General features: G+C 43.1%; 2 long non-coding RNA genes across 3 annotated transcripts in view; one reads left to right on the forward strand and one right to left on the reverse strand.

The window, feature by feature from the left end:
• The window catches only part of LOC146424213 (uncharacterized), a 156,429-nt gene that overhangs the window by 13,270 nt on the left and 127,271 nt on the right, over positions 1-15,888 (reverse strand). The window lies entirely within an intron of this gene.
• LOC146424214 (uncharacterized) lies at positions 630-7,432 on the forward strand. Its single transcript, XR_014846882.1, has 3 exons — positions 630-777; positions 4,176-4,319; positions 6,955-7,432. It is a non-coding gene; the product is annotated as an uncharacterized LOC146424214 (long non-coding RNA).

A 15,888-nucleotide genomic window follows, 5' to 3' on the forward strand; every position in this document is an offset into this window, starting at 1 on the left:
AGCAAACAATAGTGAAAAAAAAAAAAAAAATCACTGATCAGAGATTCCGATTTTATTTTTTTAAATTTAGGATGTATATTATCTGGTGGGAAAACTTGCTGGACCAAACAGTTTTCTCAGCCCCAAAGAGCTCATCAGAAGGGAAAGGGTCTCAAGACATTAAAGCTTTAAATACATTTACATGTAGAAAAGTTGAGTGTTTTGCTGCAGGTTTAATCCACATCTGCACAAGCTGTTTTGGCCCAGATGTGTGCTGCTTTCACAAGCTGCACCTCACGGCATTTCAGTTCCTCTGTGACAGGAGGAAAAGCTGTTGTGCTGTAGGAAACATGTCCATGCAAAGGAGCCCAGGGCATGAGAGAGATGCCAGCTCCCACCACAACTCCATGGATATTCACAGGTTACAGAGGAAAGAAAAGTTCATTACAAGTGCAGTCATCTATCTGTGGGTAATTCCTGGTTGATTCCAGTGATTGGTGCTCTGAGATGTGAAGCTTGATGTCATTCCTCAAAAAGCAAATTTTCTATGCTACTAGAGAGGATTTCCTGTGCAAAATCCTAAAGCATAATGAAGCTTCTCCTAAAACAGGGCCTGAGCATTTCTTGGTGGAGTCAAAAATTAACTCAATCAACTGAAACAACTGAAAAAGGTGAAGCAGCTAGCCAAGAGATGGTGGATTGGTCTTCACTCTGAGTGTTTAAAGCAAACCAGAGATGATTTTCTCCAACCGTTGCCAAAGGCTGGTGCAGGAATTGCAGACAGCTGGAGAAACTGAGGTATTATAATGACCTGTTTCATCCTAGTGAAGGTCACAGGCATGGAATTGTTTGGATTGGGAGACACCTTAAAACTCAACTCATTCCACCCCTGCCATGGGCAGGGACACCTTCCACTATCCCAGGCTGCTCCAACCCTGTCCAACCTGGCCTTGGACACTGCCAGGGATCCAGGGGAAGGATGTTTATGCTAAAATCACCACTGTTTTTTCCCCAAAATTTGTGTGCTCCCCTCTGCAAGTGTCACTCTGAGGAAGGGAATTAAGCAGAATTTTTTCATTAGAAATCTTCTGACTGGGATAGGCAGAAAAGTCCCTCCCAGAGAGCCCTCTGATCTTCCACTGTGTTTTTGAGGTTGATCAATGAAAATACGTGACCCAGCTTGATACAAAAGCTGCATGAGACAGCTGTCCATACATGAGATGTTCTATTATGAGCCCTGCCTCATCATTATGTTCAGAGGCCACAGGAACTCAAACATATCTCTTGGGCACATCTCCTATTTGCCTATGATCCCCTCAGAAGGTTTTTTAAATTTATTTTGGGAGTGTCCACTCTGGAATCCGTCAGCCACATAGTTCTAAGGATTTCAATTGTATCATTTTACTTTAAACATCTTCCATAACTTGCTATAAAATAGTGGACTCCTCCAAATGTTAAGTCCAATGAGGGTTAAATTTTAAATAACTATGCTCTTCTGCCTGCAAAAATAAGTTTGCTATTAATGGTTGGCTAAGTTGGTGTAAAATACAGCTATAAAGTAGCATTTTTTTGGTGCATGAGAAGACCACATGCATATTAAAAAGTACATTGTGTCTAATACTAAATAAATAGATATAGAAGGTGTGTTGCCAGACTTAGAACAGATGACCCAATCCTCCTGCTTTGCTGAGGGCTCCTCTGTACTGGGAATGGAGGAAGAAAGGCAAGAGGCAGAACGTGAAGTCTGCAAAAGGCATTGAAAAGTTTATACTTCCTTTGTCACACATCTGCTCAGTAATATTTAGCCACTTTTCTCCTTGTTATCACAGAGTGGCAATTATGGAAGTAAAGGAAAATTAGAGGTACCAGGTTTCTTAATGTCTGATTAGTAATACATGAAATTAAGGGCAGCGATGAGTCAGGCTGTGTGAAATAAGGATAGAATTCCTGATGGATTACTTCAGAGACATAAGAACAGACTGCTTCCTTTAATTATTGTTAACACAGCTAAATGTGGGTAAATTCCCCTTTTCAGTGTTCCTAATGGCCTGGTGGGTTTGTCCACAGGAGCTGCAGAGTCACAGAATGGTTTGGGTGGGAAGGGACCTTAAAGATCCTCCAGTTCCAACCCAATATATATGCAAGACTATGAGTTCTGACCCATCTGTGTGAAATCCTGGCACTGCAGGGGTTTCTACGCAACCCAGGGATGGTGTGGGGTGGTTGGCCATGGGCTGAGACCCCATGAATGGACTTGACTGCAAATGCTGCTGTACAAAATAAACAATGTCGTGACAGCACTGGCAGCTCAGGGTCTGCCAGCCACAGGAGCAGCTGATTGTTTGCTGGACTGCAGGGAAAATATCCCTGGTCTTTGTTCAAACACTTAACATCAGGATTTCACCTTTGACTAATCCTTATTAGATTGCAGAGTTCACCTTACACCACTGGGCAATGCCAACTGAAGAAAACTATCTGATCAGAGTCTGAGTGGACTTTTGGTAGCACTCAGTATGGCTTTTTCTCTCTCATTACATGTTTCTTCCCAGCCAAGCACAGCTCTTCCAGAAATTTATGGAGGGGAGCTCTGCTGCCTGTGGGTTGTTGTGTCTGCAAGCCACACAGCCTGGACCCATCCCACACCTTTTGCCACAGCCAGGTTCTGCCACAGCACCCGCCAGCTCACAAATAAAACAAGACATCTCTTTTCCTTCCTATAACTTCTTCATCCAGAATTTCCCAGGCCTGCCTCCTCCTCAAATGTGAGTGTCTCATAGTAGCATCTGGCGTATGAAACGAGATAAAGCCCCATTTGTGTGCAACAAGAACAATAAACGGATGTCACGTTCTGTGTAATACTTAAGGCTTTAATTGCATCCCTTCTCTTAAAAAGGGAGGGGAGCTGGCTGTGATAACACACTGTTTATCTCACATTTGTCAGCAATTAGCCTGAGTGGGTGCTTGTCCTGAAAATGTTCTGACCAGGAGCAAGGGTGCAAGGAAAAGTGTTTTGTCACGGTGCATTTTCTTACTGCTGCTAATCCCCCCGCTTTGATTGATTATTGGCCACATGGATTGTTACCAGAGGGGGATTATCCACGGCACTGATAGCAAAAGGCTGAGGGGATCTGGTTTGTTTCTTCCTTGATTTACAGAGCAGGGCAAAGCTGGGAGGGAAGGAGGAATATGTGGATGTGCTTTTTGGGAGTGTTTTCTTCAACCTCAGCTGCTCTGTCTGGGATTAATCCAAGCAGCCAGAGCTGTCCTCGCTAAAGCCACACACAACCACAGCAGAAAAGACCACTGCAAAAATGTTAAAATCAGCTTTTTCCTAAATTCCTCACTTGTTGTGTTGGCTTGTCTGGCTGGGAAGCTGGCAGACTGTAGGAGGCTTTCAAAAGCAAAGACGGCTGGAGGGAGACAGGTGATGTTTAGAGGATGAAGTGTTTGGAGCTCTCTCACACCACTAAATCATGAGCACAGGGTATCAGGTCTCCTTTCTCCCCTGTCTGAGTTTCACACTGAAAGAACCTTCCTGATGGGCCACACTGGGTGTTTTTCACTTGCTCTAAAAGTCACTTGTCTGACACAGCTGAAAATATTTACAAATCTCAGGACACAGTGTCTTAAGTCAACTGATGAGGTACCACAGGTGACATCAGTGCAAATTTGGCTTGACTGAGGGGGAAAAAAGGAATCAATGTGAAATTGTGTTGTACTAAACCTCTGAATGAGTCAAGGTTCTGAAGTTTCAAGTGCTTTCATTCTTTCCAAAAGAAGCTCTGAAAAGGAGCTCACTGCTCCTAAGGCTTAGGTGAACTATTTTCAAGAAAAAGAAGAATAATCTTGATTAATGTTACTGAAAACACTGATGATGAGAAAATGCACTTAAGAATAATATCAGAACAGATGAATAGGTTTCTTTATCTATCATTTACCTGAAGAGACAGAAAGTGTGTGACAATTTTTCTGAAGTTTCTTGCTAATACCTGTTTATCAGCTGTTTTCTCAAACAGTTAATTTTGAAAGGGCAGATTTAAAGCATTCAGATTTAGAACTTAGGGTATAAAATAATGACAATCACCCTTTTGGCAATGCATTTACAGATCATAATCCTTCAGGCTTAGCACTAAGTTTATAAATTCTGGTTTATGAATTTGATTTATAAACTGGTATTTTACCTTCACATGCACCAGACTCAAAGCTGTCACTCTGAGAAGTTTTAGTGATGCCTTCTGTCACAGGTGAGTGAGAAACTGAGACATAAACAAAAAGCATCTGAGGGAGTCCAAACTGCAAGCTGTGTGGACAGATCAGCTGATGAAAACATCCTGCTTGAGGTAAGGTTTATGTAGGGAATACTGACGTTTTCTGATTGAATTTATGCCAGCAACAGAGGTGAAGAAACCAATTTTTTTCTCATGTAAATGCTCTTGTGTGTGAAATTTGACAGAGCAACAATGCCTCAGCTCTCAGAAATTGCTGCTCACTTGAATAAATCAGTAAATTAATTAAGCCAGTCTGAAAATAATTTCCACATAAATCAGTGGGATTTTTTAGTGTGACTAGGAACTCCAAAAAGTTCTTATTTTCACATTGATTCTCTTTGCTGTTACTCTTGCAGGGCTTTCTCTTTGTTAGAGATGAAACCATTTTTATATTCCCTTATTCCTCTAATACAGCCAGAGTCAATCTGTGGGTTAAAAGTTTTTTTTCCAGAAGAGGAAGAAAAAAAGAGCTAATTGAATATGTGCTATTCTGTATGAAACTGGTATCTGAACACAGGGATTTGAGATGCAGTTGGGGAACAAAAAGTTGCTTGTGTAAGGGGATAAGAGCATAATGGGATGGAAATAAGAAATTGAGGGTTTGGGATGTTTATCAAGGAAAAAAAAAATCTTCCTCATGAGGTAGAATAGGCTGAAAATAATCATTCAGAGGAGGCATTGCTTAAGACAATTTAAGTTGATGGGACAAAAGGCCAAGAAATGAGGGCGTGAACTCAAACGAGCTCTTCTGTCTCTTCACATCCTTCACCATCGAAGGGTGCAAGGAGGGAAATGAGAAGTCAATATTTTGGAATGAAGACACTGTAACCAATGTTTGTGCCTTCAAGGATACTGAGATACAGGTACAAAAAAATGATTTTCAGGCATGAGGAGGCTGCACCCAGCATGTGTGAGAAAGGGGAGGCTGCAGGTGAGTCTGCAGAGGATCTGAGTGCAGCCTGAGGAGGACAAATTGAGCAGCCAGGGTGGGGGGGTTTTTTGGGCTGGGCACTCCTAAATTCACCAGTGGAGCTGTGCTGGGGATTGTTGTTGTTTTTCTGCAGAAGTGACACAGGAAATGAGGAAGGCCTGTCCAAGGGAATGGCTCTGAGAGCTGTCTGCACTGAGCAAACCCACAGAGTTTTGGGTTTCAGATGGAGTTCATCCCAAAGTTTGATTGACTGTGTGAAATGACCCCTGCAATCCCTGCTGAACAGTTTTTTTTTTTTCTCAGCCCAGAAAGGAAGTGAAGCTTCTGCTGTGTCTTGTATATATTAACATGCAGCTCTCTGTATTTCCTGACTGACCCACCTGCATCAAGGCCAGCATTTGATCTGTCTTGGTCCCTGTGGATGTCAGACTCTGAATCCAATGGGATTTGACTAGGTTACAGCTTCCTTCCTTCATGGATTTAAAACAATTTTTAAAAAAATTGAACAACAACAAAAAGCCTATCATAAGCAAACCTATCCCTCATCTCTGCTCGAGTATCCTTGATTAGTTTTTCATGGATCACATTCCACTATCCATGCCCAACATTTTCTGCAGCTGAGCGAGGTGCAGGTGTTGAGCTCTGTTCTGCTGGGTGCTTTGTGCGTCAGGCACTGAAAAGGTGAAACTAGACAGCAACAACAATGAAAAAACCAACCCAAAAATTTATTATTTCCAATGACACATCTGGAAGAGACTATAACTTTGTCACTCTTTCTTGTTCTCATTACATTCTGCAAGAAAAAATAATTTTTTCTTATGAATTTAGTATTCACTGAAAAAGATTCCGAGGAGCTGGCAAGAAGTGTCCTGTTACAAAGTTTTAGAAGAAATATTAATAATTTTATTGCAGTGCATTTTCAATGTACATTTCAGTGTCAATAATTGGACATATTTATATTTCTAACTGTTCATATTTATATTTCATATTTATATTCATATTTCTATTTCTAACTGTTGACTTTTGGGTGCATATATGAATTTCCAGTTTTGAGTGTTTTGGCTCTTTATTTGGACTGGGGGCATTTCATCAGGAGATCCTTAACAATTTCCCTTCACTGGTGATCATGACCTTCTAGATGTCATCCCTTTCCAGCATGTTTTTGCTGTTTTTAAAAGGAATTGAGAAATTAATCCACTAACCACAGACTGTTGTGTCTCAGTGAGACTCCTTCCTAGCAGTAGTACAGGGATAATGTAAAATCAGAGCCTTGGAAGAACCTGATCATCCATCCCTGGACAGCCACTTGTGACAAGAAATGTGGAAGATTTAGTCAAACCCATCACAGGGTAGAGTTTGTCTGTTTAAGCATCATTAAACACCCAGAACCTGAGAGAGGACTTTCAGATTTACTTTTTTTTCTGACAAATCTGGACTGAATGGGGAGCAGAGACTGATTTGAAAGGTCAGAAAGAACTCCTATGACCATTCTCAGCTGGGCAAACAAATGGTAATTAATAAAATTAATTGTTCAATACTATTAAGTAATTTTAAAAATCCTAATAAAGAAACAAAATTATAAGATATATAAAAACCACAATAAAGAAGCCCCATGGACACAATGTTTCTCACTCCCATAAGACAATAATATTTTAATAGGAGGTGAGGGGTTTCATATCTCTTTAGGATATGCTCAAACAGCTCATGCCTTTTGATCCAAAAAGCTGCTTCAACCACATTTTCCAAAAGTTCTCTCTTTTGCCCCTCTGCCTTCAGGAAAGATCACACAACAGACCATACTTTACCTGCACTGGGAGGACCCATCTGCCTTTTCTGACTGGAAATACTGCAAGTGAGATTACTGCAACATCTGTAACAACTGGAGGAGCCTTCCAGATTGGGCTGGAACAGGAAATAAGATAAATTTTTTGGGATGCAAAGCTAGTTCTCTCACTTTGGAGGGGGAAGAGGAAACCTCAGGACTATTGTGCCAGCCCGAGAATAATAATGTTCTTATACCTCTTCCAGAAGAGTCTCACAAAGTTTCCAAGTGCTTTAGTCACTCTGTAAGAGCTTGTAAAGTTTTGGAAGACCCAGAGGGAAAAAAACCACCCAAACAAACTAGGAAGTGCCAGCTTGATGAATGCCTGTCATGCCCACAGTGGTGGATTTGTTAATAAATAATATTATGGAACAAATAAAGGATCTGTTTGCAAAGCTCATGTCTCACCACAGGGACTGTGGCTGCAGCATTTATTTGGGGCTATGTTGGGGCAAACAAAGAGAGAGCTTTGAGAAGAACAGGGCATATTACCCTGGGGAGGATGTGTTGTCCCTCCTGGTTCTCCTCTGATGCACAATTCCTGTCCAGGTTTCTTGTCAAAGGGAGGAAAACTTATGCTGTTACATCACATCCCTCAGTTTAGGAAACATGGGATTTTCTCACTGGCACAGGAAGGATTTCATCCCCCAGGTGCCATGGGCTTGTCTGCAGCAGAGCTGCTGCTCCTGACCCATCACATCCCCTGGATCTTTGAAAAATAATCAGGTTTTATGGCATTTTTCAAAAGCAAACCTTAATCAAATTCTGCCTTTTCACTTACGGATTTAAGCAAATGAAAAAAAAAAAAAAAGCCAAACCCTCACAAATATACACTTGATGTGCTGGAAATTGCTCACAGGGATACATTTCAAATTTCTGTTCAAAAAGCCACACTAGATCCTTTAACTTACCAAGGCTTCTCATAAGCCACTCATCTTGGGTTTGGTCCCCAGCACAGATTTCAGTTTGGGAGTAAGCAAATGCACAGCAAAGCTCTTTGGAAATTCCTCAGTTTGCCATGTGTTTTTTTGCTGACACCATGGCAAAATATAAATATTGTATGAGTTTTCTGCAGCTGACCCCAGGTACTCCAGATATTTCTCTCGAGTGCACTCCAAAGGTTTTTGACCCATAGCCAGCCTTTGGCTCTGCTGCTCTGAGCCTCAGGTTTGCAACAGAGGTTAAACAGCAACAAATTTTGTTCAATAAATGTCTAAAGAGTTACTATAGCCACTGCCAGAAAAAAAAATCATCTCTGTGAAGGATAAATATTCATTTACATCAAATGAACTAAGCATCTATCTGAGAAATGACTGGAAATTCCTTGTGAGATACATCTGGAGCTTAGAAGTGCATCTCCTGTTCCACTATATTTGCTGTGCTTATAGAGGAGTTAAGGCACTGGGGATCTGCTTTCAATTACCAAATTAAAATACAATTAACCAGTTAAAGTGAACAAACAATGATTTCTTTTAAATCTGATTTTTAAGAAATGCAAAAATGTTTGTAGGAATCAGATTTCCATGGCTAGGATGTTTTCACTTAAGGAAATCCTGTGCATTACCACACAAAACATGGTTCTTTCTTCTCTCTCCTTCCTTCCTTCCTTCCTTCCTTCCTTCCTTCCTTCCTTCCTTCCTTCCTTCCTTCCTTCCTTCCTTCCTTCCTTCCTTCCTTCCTTCCTTCCTTCCTTCCTTCCTTCCTTCCTTCCTTCCTTCCTTCCTTCCTTCCTTCCTTCCTTCCTTCCTTCCTTCCTTCCGTCCTTCCTTCCTTCCTTCCTTCCTTCCTTCCTTCCTTTCCTTCCTTCCTTCCTTCCTTCCTTCCTTCCTTCCTTCCTTCCTTCCTTCCTTCCTTCCTTCCTTCCTTCCTTCCTTCCTTCCTTCCTTCCTTCCCTGCCATGCACAGAATTGAGTCATCTGAGTTAAAAAATAATCTTTGCTTTTATTAAAGTGATGCTACTTGGCAGATCCTCAGCTGAATAAAGTGACCAGAAATATCAGTGTTTGTGCAGACACAGAATGGGAAGGACCACAATGGCAACTGTTTGAAAAAATATGCATCTTCTTTGTCAATCTGAGATGGAAGATTCATTTAACACAGTGATAAACTTCCACAATTAAACATTTCATGTTTGGGAAGTCTGAAAGTAAAGGCAATGTACAGATTATAGTTTGCCTCTAGTTACAATGCAGACTGCAATGAGTTAATTTTAAATTAAATGAGTTTTTAGTACTACTCCCTGCATTTAGGTCCAGCTCTTATTAACACTGGACCATCTTTTCCACTAAAAGGGTGTTGAAATTCAGAGAGTATGGCCAGGCACCCCTTTAGGGAGCCCTGTGCCTTGCCAAGGATGTTCCAGCATGGTGAAGGGTCAGTCCTGTTCCTGCCTGGAGTTCCAGCCTTCCAGCTGCTGCTGGCTGTGTCCCAGTGGAGCTGGGCTGATGGGAGCAGCAGGATTCACTGCTGGGAGCTGAAGCTTCGACAAATGCCTCCTGGAACTGAAGCCTGCCTGGCTGTCGGGGAAAGCCCTGGATTTCCCTGCACTCCAAACGTTTAAGCTCAGCCTGGGTGACTCTCACACATGCTCTGAGCCTGATCAAGGTCTCAACTCCTGATTGCTCTTCTGTGGATTGTGTCACGTCGAAGAAAGCTGAAACAACAGCACAGCCAGGAGGGATGGAGGTATAAGATATGCCCCAGACTGTGCAGCTGGACTGAGACCCTGAGGGGCTTTCAGCCCATCTGCCTCTCCATCCCCCATTGCTGCCCTCTGCTCCTTCCATCCCAGTGTCACAGGGCACTGGAGTTTCCCTCTTGTGCTCCTTGCACTCAGCCTGAGATCCCTTAGGGTGCTCTCCTTCCCCTTTAGAGACACCTTGCCCTGCTCTTCCAGCAAGGATCCCTTCCAGCTTTAAATCCCAATTATGCTGTCCTGGAAGCAGTGACTGATACTCACCGTGGGCTAATGAGCTGTGTCACTGCAGGCTGCAGCAGACATTTCCATACTCTGTACCCCATGTGGACATTTCTGTGCATATTAACTTGACAAATGGGCAATTAAGAAAATCCCACTATCCTAATACCAGCATCACTATCTCTTCTTCCCTCCCTATCCTGCTCCTCAGTATTCCCTCAAATGTGATTTTAATTTTTTTTTTTTTTGAGATCTTGTGTCTTTCCAACTACTTTCAGGCCTTAGCACTGCATGAGAACCTTAAATTGGTCTAAAATACAGGATGGACTCACACACCTTATACCATATGGAGCAGTTTATAAGTGTCTGTACTCTGAGATGGTTTGCCCTTCTGAGAAGCACACAATTAACACTGAAAATATTATTAACCTGTCTCATATCCTGGCTATTATAGGCTCTGATGACAAACTGGAAAGCAGACAAATAGCTGGGCTTTAATTCCTGGTTAAATGTCAAGGTAAATAACAATTTTAAAAAGTTTTTGCAAGCCTGAATGGGACTGCTCAAGTTCAGGTTGCTCTCAGACATTTCAGTGTGCCAAACTTCTGCAAAAGGACAGATTTTATCAAACTCCCCTCGTCCCACCACGATGTGAAGGAGAGGATGGGGACACTATTTTGTTTCTGCTCGTATTTTCTGTGGTCCTCTGGAATTTTACTTGTGCTGTACCCAGAGTGAGTGGCACTTCCGGAAACTGGAATTTGACCAGTAGGAAGGAGCTTGCCATCATCTCCTATAATTTCTTACAGCATTTATGACTACATTGACCCAGAAGACTGGGCTGAAAGTTCAGCTCATGAGGAGCACCACTGGAGGGAGAGGTGCAGCAGCTCCCAAACTCATTCCTGTGCTCTCCCTGTGGCGTTAAACACACAATCTCCATGATGGTGTGGCAAAGACACTTTATTGCAATAATCCAGGGTTCTTAAACTGTTAGTTTGTTGTGAGTTTATATACTTGTGAGGCACAACAAATGTGCTCAACCAACCATCACAGACCATGATGGGAGCAGGCCTCCGGTGTAACCAACACTTCTTGGTTCTGATAATTGTTTTACAATTGTGTAACATGTTTTTCACCTCTAGTTTAGCTGACTCACTCCCAGAATGCTTTCCTAGTTAGCCAAGGTAACAGCAGTGAGCAAGGATTTTACCAGGGCAGCAAGGCCTCACTCTGCTAGGCCTTTCTCAAATTCCTCACTCTGCTAGACCTTTCTGCTCCACAACATCTCCCCAAACCCTCAGAGCGCTCCAGACCTGGCTGGGACAGGAACCACCTCCAGACCGGGCTGGTCAGCTTTATTTGAAGAGACAAGGATGCTTTACAGCCACCGAGGGACACATTTATAAGTGCTCGGTGGGGTTTTAGCAGCAGAGTGCCATCACCATCAATGGGACTCCAGCAGCCAAACCCGCAGGAGCTGCAGTGAAAATGCACCCCTGAGGGCCCAATTCGCAGCGCCAGCAACAACACAAGCCCTTTCTACCCCAGGACTTTCCCTCTCGTGATCCATGAAGAGAGCAAAGCACACTTTGTGGCTCATTAGACTCTTTCAGAGCACAGAGAGAGGAGAGCCGCTGGGTAATGTCGGTGCTGCGTGAGGATGCAGGGCAGCATGCTGGGGTGTGTGTTCCTCCTGCGTTTAAATATTGTGATGAGGATTTTCCCCGTTAAAAAGACACACTAATTATCTTGAAACCCTGGTGCTTTTAACGCACTTTCACCTTTCTTTGGAGAAATGTGTTTAATGAGCCTTTTAGCCTCATGTCTGACTGTTCCAGGGATCGCCAAATCTATCATTTTCTGGCCTTTTTTTCCTCAATTTGATCATTATTTGGTGGGCTGTGTGAAAGTCGCTATTCTGATTTCTACTGACACAGAAAAACCTCAATCAAGCATGAAGTTTCCTTATAAAACATGTGTCTAACTTGTCTTTGCTGGATATTTATTGCCTTGAACATGTTTATTATCCTGCAGGGAGTAGGAATCCTGAACTACCACATGAAGCCAACCAAAGAGATAGACAAGGTCTCCAAAATAAAGATGAAAAATAAAAAAGAAAATTATGACTTTTCCCCTGGTTTCCAGTTGCTGCCATTTCTGCTTTCTGCAGCTGGGGAAGGAAGTTCAACATTCAAGCAAGGAGTTAACATTTACTCTTGCTTCATGTCAGACCTTTCATAGGGAAGAGCATCTGTCTGTTTGCTGTTCTGTGCCAATTCTCATTGGGATAACTTGATATCAGGTAATTCTGGAGTGTAATAGCTGTGTTTAGCTTGTGTAACAAAACAGGGAATTGGGTTTAAAAGTTCACTCATAAATGAACTACTACACAGTGCAGTATTCTTGGTTATCTCTGCCTATTGTGTATTGTCACTAGTGAAAAAACATATGTTATTTGGGCTGTTATCCATAGGTTTGGGGGATCTGAGTTTTCTAAACAGCTGGGTTTTATAAAACTGTTGTAAGCCATTCTTTTTCTTTGGGAACCTGCTGGTGAGAGGGTATATACTGGAACCTAGAGCTCAGGTTTGGAACAGGTCCATGAGGGTAAAAAAAAGGCATTTCCATTTCCATCTGCATCTGCTTGGTCCTGGTCCAGATTTTAATGAATAGCCATCCATATAAAAACCCCCACTGCCAGAGTTGGCAGGCATGGTGGAATTGTCTCACTGCGCCTCTGCTTGCAGTGCTGAGTCAGTCTGGGGAGGTCCCTTCCCCTCCTGTGTCCCAAAATGATGGACAGGTGTCACTCAGGTCACCAGCAGCAGCTCCACTGGGAGCTGGGGAGGAGCTTCCTGTTTAATAACAAAAACCTTTGCAGGTTGGAGTCTTGAATTCAAGGCTGGGAGATTCATTCTTCATTTCCTTGTGTTTTCACTCAGATGGAGTTTTTTTGTGAAAGATGCACACAGGCTAGCTGTCTTTTCACCTTGCCTGAGGCATGGGTACCACTGATGCTGGATGATCTTTGCCTTTTTTCCTTTTCCATATTTGTAACCTTGCCACTACTGTTGCCTACCCTGTCTCCCAGCTAGAAAGACCAAAGCCATTGCAGAGCTCCAAGGCCCGGGGGGTACGAGGCCTCTCTCCTAACTTGCTTCTTCCTGGGAGCCAAGGTGGGGAGCAAAATCTTCAAGAGATGCTGTCATCAACAAGTCCAATTAGTAACAGGGCTGGGAGGCTCCAGAGAAGGGAAGGGGCTTAACTTGGGGGGAATCACATCACCACTTGTGATGTCCTCTGAATTGGTGCTTTTGATCAATTCCGCTTATTTTGTCCTAAAACCTATCAAACTGTATTCAGCCTTCCGGGGATGGACTGTTGTGAATATTTTTCCATAACTTCCCCTGGAGCTGCAAGAAAGATCCACTTTTATGTTACCTCCTATACTAAAATTATCCTGAGTCCCATTTCTGGGCTGAAAAAGGCAACACAGCGAGCCCTGAAACCACCTTGCTCTCATCACTTCTCTGCTCTTTTTCCCGGTGGCTGTGGCACAATTAAGGCTGCCCTTCCTGGCTTTTTGTTGCTTTGTTTTGACTCCGTGTGTCAAGCTGTCAGCCCCTGATTTCACCCAAGAGATTAAAATCATGGAGCTGGCGTGGAGCTGGGGCTCTGCCAGGGTGGTTTTTGGCTGCTTTTGGGGCGGGAGGGTGGCTCTGGCTGTGTCACACGTCCTTTCCCACTGGTGTGGTCTGCTGAGCACTCAAACAACAATCAGAGAGCACAGCTCAGCCCTGGGCTGCTCCTCAAAGCAGGTCTGCTCTGCTCCAAACACTGCCTGGGAAAATTGACCTCTGAGCAGCAGCAAAAAATCCCAAATGCTTGCCCAGAGTGGAGGGAATCATCAGCTCATGCCCTGCAGGAAGCAATTCCACATCTGCAGTTTGGTCCCTGGGGAACACCTGGGCTTCTCCAGACACCCAGAGCACAGAGGGGCTGGAGGTGGGGTTTGATGGCAGCCCTGATATGTGGTTTACCCTATAAACCAGAGATTTGTCTGCAGTCAAAATACCCCAGGATCTCAAGAAACCACAGTAAATAAAAAGGGAGGAAAAACATCAGTATTTAATTAAGAGATGCTATTGTTTTTTGGGTTTTTTTCCACTGGGGGGAAAAGAAAAAGAAATCAACCCCCTATTCATTTATATTTATCTTGTTATGTATTTTGTTTGAGACTCCTGCTTTAGCATTCAAGACGAAACTTTGAATTAAACTTGGGCTTTTTCTGAGTAAATTCTCTGCTCCATTTACCAAGAAAGAGAGAATTGTCACTCTCTCTTGTGAAACAGGAACAATTTGCTTAGAAATAAGTTTCTCTGCAAGACAGTTTTTATATTCACCACCTCCTGTTCCTTTAGGTGCTCATTCTCAGCTATGTGCATGAGGCTGGGGATGTCTCCATGTGTGCTGGAGGTTCCCTGCAGGCAATGAGATGAAGCAATGCCCCAAAAGAGAGTAAAGCAAATTCCTGCATGGAAGTAGGAAGCAGAAATTAAGGGAAATAGGCCTCAGAGCTAAGAAGAACATCTTTCTCCTTTGCTGAGGGTCAGAAGAGCACACCTCTCAGGCAGCTGCAAACATTTGTGAGTGGAAATTTTGCAGGTTTCATTAGCCTGTTTTTCTAAAGCTGCAAGGAACTCCTAAAACTGAGTGTTCATTCTCAAAGCAGCAAAGCTGGAATACCTTTACACCATCAATGTTTCATGACACAGACTTGTTTCTGTTTCATTTCTTGGTGCCCTGTGTCCTGCAGGCAGGCTGGGGTGAAGTTTTCCTTTGGTGCAAGTTGGGTCACCCCTGAGTCACCTCAGTCACAGGACACCACAGGCTGTGACAGCTCTGTGACATCTCCTCTGGTGGCACTGATTCAATTCTGCTATGATTTTGGTTACAAAATGCATCATCACTCCACTCAGCCTGGCAGCTGGTCACCAAAGTGTCCTACTCTTCCTGCCTTCCTCATGCAACTTGTGACTTTGCTGTGCAGCTTTTACCTTCGTCATGAGATGCTGAAAACATTTTGGCATTTTCCTTTGCCAGGCAGCATTTCCTCAGTTTCAGGCACTGCAATTGTGAGCCATGTTTCTGCTGGTGTTAGAAGATATAGGTCTGTGTCAATATTCAGCCTAAACTACTTGTCAGCAGCTACACGGCTGCTCTAATGGGCTCTGTGACTCTGAGTGCGACACAAAAATATATGTTGAGCATCCCATTTTCTCTGCAGCTTGCACAGCTCTTCCTTGGTGTCTGGTTTTCATGTCTCCTGAGACAGCAGCGAGGTCTCTGCACACAGCCACAGCACAATGGCTCTTTTCAGAGAGAGAAACCTTCTGGGTCACCTTCTGAGGCAGCTGCAACATCCAAATGCTGCTCTTGTCTTTCCTGGGGTTCAGCTTCAGCTGATAAGAAACTATTAAATGTGGCACTTCAAAGGACTGCGAAATACTTCTTGAGTGTTTCTGGCAGTCTGCTTTGGTCTTCCAAGTTCTTTGTTGACAAAAGAGCTACTCTTGCTCTTTTACAACTCATAGTATCTATCATTTAATTTTCCCCCCACTCTGATTCAACCCTTAGCAAATCTGCTGTTTCCTTTCCAGTTCAGGAGTCTTTCATAACTCTCAGCCTAGGGACTAGAATTTGGTTTATGTGGTTTGTATTGCGCTCTCATAATTATATTGTTCTCTTAATTCATATATTGGGGTAGAATGACTTGAGCTTCTGGAAACTCATGTTTTTACAAGCCAAATTATTTGTTATGAGCTGTGCAATTGCCACGTGCTGTTCAGGCAGAGATGAGACAATGCAACACCAGGGGCTTTGTTTCTCCATCCAAGTAGGGGATGGATGGATGGATCAGGGATGGATGGATGGATGATGGATGGATGGATGATGGATGGATGGATGG

Source organism: Lichenostomus cassidix, chromosome Z (assembly GCF_008360975.1).
Source record: "Lichenostomus cassidix isolate B80296 chromosome Z, HeHo_3.0, whole genome shotgun sequence".
Classification (NCBI taxonomy): Eukaryota; Metazoa; Chordata; class Aves; order Passeriformes; family Meliphagidae; genus Lichenostomus; species Lichenostomus cassidix.